This window comes from Hylaeus volcanicus, chromosome 1 (assembly GCF_026283585.1).
Source record: "Hylaeus volcanicus isolate JK05 chromosome 1, UHH_iyHylVolc1.0_haploid, whole genome shotgun sequence".
NCBI classification, from domain to species: Eukaryota; Metazoa; Arthropoda; class Insecta; order Hymenoptera; family Colletidae; genus Hylaeus; species Hylaeus volcanicus.
Genome location: NC_071976.1, coordinates 8,647,273 through 8,653,985, shown reverse-complemented (window position 1 = coordinate 8,653,985; position 6,713 = coordinate 8,647,273). Strand labels below are relative to the sequence as shown.

General features: G+C 41.0%; 1 protein-coding gene across 4 annotated transcripts in view; it reads right to left on the bottom strand.

Moving 5' to 3' along the window:
• The window catches only part of LOC128876484 (epidermal growth factor receptor), a 238,435-nt gene that overhangs the window by 65,468 nt on the left and 166,254 nt on the right, over positions 1-6,713 (bottom strand). The window lies entirely within an intron of this gene.

Below are 6,713 nucleotides of genomic sequence, written 5' to 3'. Positions count from 1 at the left end.
TTTCATATTATAGGAGTAATTTGAGGATTTATTTTTTTTTTTTTTTTGGAGTATTGAATTTTGAAAGGATTGTGAAATTGGGAAAGAAATAGTATATAACTCTGAACTGATCTCCTTTGGATACTTTCATATTATGCAGCTAACTTTGTGGAGTTTGCCTCGTTTGGAGATGAAGGAAATCGATTTTTATTTATAGATCGATTCAGTTAATATTCGTATTTATGGATAATCGGAATTTTTATAAATTTTACTTTCAAGATGACCACACTGAGAGACTCGAAATCTTCAGGGGATATATTTCGCACGTCAGAAGCAGCAAATTGCTCCAATCTGTTTTTAAAATTAACCTCTGGGATGGGAAAAAAAATGAACGCATGCTTATAACGCTGTGCACAGGAATCGTTCATACAGCGCATTATTATACAATTAGTGGAATTCCTCGGGAGGCTCGAGTTGGTGATAATAACAATGATCGATTAAAGATAATGGTAGTGTCGTGTGCTCGAGCGAGTCATCCTATGTTCGCGGAAATTAAGAGGACAGCTTGGTAATTTCAGATAAAATCAAATACATTGTTGAATTTTGTAAGGGATACTAGTATTTAAATAAAAATACACAAGATTGTTGTGAAATGATTTTCTTCACATTTGTTACGTTTTATATTTTTATGAAGGCAAATGAGATTTAAAAGTTCGAATTCAAATGAATATCATTTATAGAAATAAATTGTAACGTTCAAGCTTGGTTTATATTAGGTTGTTCCAAAAGTTTCTTTCGCTTTATCAATAAGTAATACATGCACAATATTTTATGTTTTATGTTACATTACTGAATTGTGCACGATTCATTTTGCTCCGTTACTGTTACAACCTCGGGACAACCTAATACATCTACCTCAAATTAATATTAGTTTCTCTTGTTTCAGAAAAAAAATTAACACAGCGATCCGCAGGAATTTTCTAATACAATTTCTATACATTGCGATCCTTCAAAAAACTAAGCGTACCTTCTTCCAAAAAATGCCCAACTATATTTTAGCGTTACTACATATGCAACCGTTCAGAAATACCGTACGCGAAATGTTCGACGAAGCAACAACGATGATCCAACGCAGACGATAAGGCCCATTGGTTATCGAGATCAGCGAATGGCGTCCTTCGTATTCAGGAATGTAGATGAGCCCAGGCTCTTTTCGCCCGGCATTCATCACGGCCCTGAGCGTCCTTCCACCTTGGTCCAGCATCTTCTCCGTGGATTCTTTTTTCTTCCTCGGGGCCCCTCTCTTCTTTTGCGTCGTAACGAAAGCTGATCTGACCCCACGAGGGTCCGGTTCATCCCTGGCCCCGACCAGTTTGATTTATCGTGGCGTTGCTCGCGGTCTGTTATAAATATCCGGGAATAACCCCACCATGGATGTTCATCGGTCATCCAGTCGGCGGAAGGGGTGCCCCGCTGGCTTTCCCGTTTGACCTTGGACACCAGCTAAGCTTTCCAGGCCCCCGATGGATCCAAGTATTGAACGGAGAGGAAGATCGATCGTCGTTGCGCTTTTTCGGGGCGTGAGCTGAATCGGGGTTCGTAACGCCCCGAGACAAGTGGTATTGTGTTGGCATTTCGCACGTCACGCAGGTATTTCCCCTTGTGGAATTTGATTTCTGCTATGGGGTCCAAAAATCTATTATGTTTCGAGGATCCAAGGCTAGGTGTGGGTCTAATTTAAGATTCGAAAACGATTGGATGGTTCTAGTGCTTTGGATTTTAATTACAGTGTCTAGTATTTTGTTTATTTTATACTTGATATTATTACAAGTATTCTTGCTGCATTTATGTTAACTTATGAATGTTGTGTACATTTATATTTTGCTATATTCCTCCCTTCCTGCTTTAGAGATGATCACGCTCTCCTTGGTCGAAACATTAGAACTCTAATAAGCTGATGTCCTAACTCCGCATCATCCCCCAACTGATTTGTGCAAAAAAGGACGAATTGTATTTCAGGATATCGTACCCGATAGGCGGCTTAATTAACCCAAAGAATCTCAAGCAACAGAGTATTGGCTTACACCGAGTTCTACGATAAGCTTCTAAGCTAGTTCTGTCTGGATTTCAAAGCCCAGCAAGTCCCTGCCCTGTCAAGACCTCTCTCCGTTAATGGCTCTCACGGTTACGGTTTCAAACAAAACGTAGAAAAATTTGTGCGATTTGCATGATGCGGTCGTTCATACGTACAGATCGTAACGGGAACAACGAGAAAATATCGCGCGAAGCCGGCTTATTGTGATCGTAAAGGCATTCGAGTTACGATCAACGAGGACCCGGATCCGAGTACAAGTATCGAGCACGATACGCGTCATCGATGGTAACGCAGACGCGTTCCGCTATTCCTGAACTCGCTGCGAACCTGACACCGATCCGATCGCGCATAATGACTGGTAAATCAACTTGTACAACGATCGTAAATTACAATTTTTTCCTTCAATTCAATTATTTTTACCCTCACGGCTACCTTGCACTCGTACTTTTTATCTTCCACTACCCAATATAATTAATCCTCAGATTTTTTTTCACAACATGCATCATCCTACATTGACAGAAAATTCTTATTAAATCATTTTCCTTACAATTTCACCATTAAAATTATTTGTATCACTTCATATGTAACCCTAAAAGTAAAACCTATCAATCTGTATTAACTTCGAGCACTGCATCGCTTTCTTCGATTCCTGCAAACTAAAAAAGCGTCCTCGCAGCCATTTTTAACTACGCAGGCACGCGAGAGAAAAAAAAAACACACACACACACAGGGTCGTGGAACTGTTTCATCCGCGTACGATATTCAGGGCCCGAGCTGCAAGGACGCCTGGGCCCCACCGCTGACCGATTCTGAGCTTCCGAGCATTCTTTGTTTGTTTTAATTATGCATCGTGCCACCTCGCCGCGGCAGCTTTTGTTTTATTCACCGCGCGCGTCGTCGACCTTTCATACCTATCGCGAAACGTCGATTCCATTTCGAGGTCTGCCTCGACGTACCTGTAACGTCGATACCTGGAATCCGGTAGCGCATCATGCTCCATCGACGTCTAGATATGTCGCCCCGATAAATTATTTACGAGAATAACTATGGCCTTCGGTGTTCGCCAGGGATTTTCCTCATTGCGCGATCCGATTTAGAACATTGTCAATGGATAAATTAAAAGTGATGTTTCTTGGATTCCAGTTTTTTTTTTTCTGCGGACGTAGAAGATTCCTAATCACGTGTGTATTGAGTCAAGAATTCTATAAACTGGATGTATAGAAGAACAGAATTTAGGAATGCAGGAGTAGATATTGTTTATTACGGAGGATTAAATATTGCATTGTACATACTTGAAGAGTATTATTTATCTTTTCTTTTTAGTAATCGTTATGTATGATCTGTATTATTATTATTATTGTACTATTTCTGTCCTTATTAAAAGATGATCTACTCTGTTGACGATTCTCCTACCAGATTCAAGAAGAAGAATAAAGTTCACGCACAAGACCAAACAAAATCTAACTCCACCAAACAAATACTTTCTCAAGCAGTCTAACCAACGACCATACACAACAGCCACTCAACTTTTATCATCCGACTATATAATAACCAGTACCGATTGCCGAGTGAATCGGTCATTCGAACAGCTGAGACCCACCAATGCGCAGGGATCGTCAATTTCGCAAGAACGCTTCGCGAGCGTACCGAGAGACTGAGAAATAATACGACAAACATCTCGACGGTATTTGCATGGGTTGTACAAACAACGTCCAGCACATCGACTCCATATTCCACGATTTGCTGCGCATAGTGCCGCGAACGACCGATCGATCATGCTCGCTTTTTACGAGGCCTTTATTAATCGAAGATTATAATCCTGCTCGACGGTCCAGCGAGATCTCTCCAAAGCTCCTTCCCCCAGCCTCATTCTCCTCGTCGTTCCTTCTCCATCGTAATTCTCTCTCGTTTCTGCTCGCGCGGCAGCGGATTAATTATTTTTCTGCGACGGGCTGGGTTCACGGTCGTTCCCGTCGATCTCCGCAATAACCATAATCCCCTCGAATCGCCTGTATCCTCGAAACTCACGGCGTGGACCGCTCAGGCCAAGTTCCACAAAAATTGACTCCGAGTTCGGTAACAGAGATTATTAACGTGCCGAATTTACTATGCTTTTCGTTCAGGCGGCGATGAGTACTCGGAGGATGCTTGCGATGTATGAGCGAAACGTAATTATCGGTATATATTGGTAAGAAGAAACACTCAAGATTCGAAGACATCGCTATGGATGTAGTAATACAAATGCAACAAATATTTTAGACAGAAAATGGGCAGAAATGTAATTCGGGAAGTTGTGACTTATGTGTGTGAAAGATAAACACATCTTTTTATATAGAATTAAGAAATTTATATTTTAATTGTGACATGTTCAATGTGCCTGCAGTGTTGTATTATATTTTTTATTGTTTTCTGAATAGATACGAATGGCTAACTTTGTTCCTGCATTATTCCGAAAATAAATACCTTTCAGGTTTCTTCGATTGTAACTATAATTCCCTGCATATGACAAACTTCTATGAACGGTTACACTCATACAATGTTCCTCTTCATTGTCTTTCTCAAATCAAAACATCAAAAAGCCCCCAAAAAACATAATTTGTCAAAAGTAATTTTACCATGCAAAATTCATTTCGAACATATAGGTACCCGAAAATGGTTCACTTTATGGTTCCCCAAACGAGAACCTTGTTTTAATCCGATCAAACGAGGATACTCTGAAAGAGGGTGAAAAAGTGACATCGAGGGTGGGGAGAAAAAGAGACATCCACTGGCAGAGAGAAAGGCAGACAAGCGAAGGATATAAAACCGCGAAATCGCTTCGCTCGAGAGACCTAATCCGCTTAGCGCGCGGATCCACGAACCGAAGAATGCCATCGCGCACTGCGCGAGCTTGCGGCGACGAAATCGTTCCCTCGGGAGCGCTTAAGTCGCAAAATTATAGAAATATCAAGCAGCTTTGAGGCTCGATGCGTGTCTATCTCGAGAACGAGTTTAATCCACAGGATTCCGTCCCGTGCTCTGTTCTTAATGGGTTTGCTCGAGACAGGCGGACAGCATACCGATGCTACGGAGAAATTGTTATCGCACGCGGAATGGAAACTTATATCGCGCGTGACAGAATGTGTGTTTATGCAATACGGTGAGTAGGGAAGCGGCTTACTCGCAGGGCTTTTAATAATCGGGTGAGAATTTTGTGGGAATTCTTTTGTAATCCAATAGGCAGGAGGGACTATGAAATGGAACACTAAGGTGGAGAATTTCTGTAGTTGATTTTTCTTGTGAGATATTTTATATGTTTTGTTTTATTTATTTAGAATTTGTGATTAACACTGGATGTACGAAAGAAATAGATTTCTTTGGTCTTCCTCTCCCTTTAATTTCAAATATATTCTAGTATTTTAAGTGGGTATGTATTGGTCGTATTAGTATTAATATCCAGTACACTTCTGAGTGGCAAGGATAAATACATACGCATTAAAAACAAATAGTAACCCAACTCGGAATTAATAAATAACATCGTGATTTGATTACTATTCAAATCATTTTATCCAGCTCCTACGCACTCATAAAATCATCCAACTACTACTCCCTACACAGCATTCGCACACATAAACAACAACCTGTAATCTACCATCCTGCCAAAGTGTCTCGAATTTAGATAGCCAGAGAGGTTCGGTGCTTTCTTTGTAAATCCAAAGTGTCCTCCCGAAGAGCTCGTCAAACTTGCCTGCAAGTATAATCAAAAACGATCTCGAACCAGTGCGCTAATTGCGTATACATCGTGCTGCAAATCGATTACTTTATAGCAAGCAACAGGTATGCCCTCCCCCGCTTCTGGCTAACGTGGCGCGAGAGAGGGGAAGCTTCTAGTGCAACGTGTCGTCGATATATTAGCGTAATTCGCCCCGTTCACCGCGGGGTAATGGGGTAATTGCTTTGCCAGTCCCAGAGACCGCCGTCCGACCGTGTCCCGGCTGTCTCGTCCTGTTCGCCGTTTATACGTCTTGCGGCCTGCTCACCGCAAGACTCCAAGCGTTACCGCCGATAGACATTCCCTTGGAACGCTTTACACCCGGTAGTCGCAGCTGTGAAACTCGCTTTCAGAGAACGCGGCGTTCCTCCTGTTCCCTCCCTCGTTAAAGTCCGCGGACCTAATGGGACCTGCCTCCTATCTAAACGGGCGCGGCGAAAACCCGACTACCCTCGATCCACTTTTTACAATTGCTCGTTATCGGGAGATTTCCATTGGCTTAATTAAGGGCGGGTCTTTCGGCTGGCTCGGGGAAATCCGTTTCCCTTTTATTGTAGGTCGTCCCTATTGAAGGTGGACTTTTCAAGCGGTGGAATATTTACTATAATTCAAACTGTTATTTTACTGCAAAAATGTACGTACTGAGAATATGTATACGATGTATATACGGTCCCTCTATTTCTATCGAAGAAGTTCGACTGAATTAAATAATAGTTGTGATATAATAATAGTTGTGATTTTTCATTATAAATATTCATTTGGTAATATCACAACTATGTATATATAATATAATATATATAATAATAAAACATATATAATAATAGTTATGATATTACCAAATGAATTTTTCATTATAAATATGATGAATATACAAATATAAATACGAAT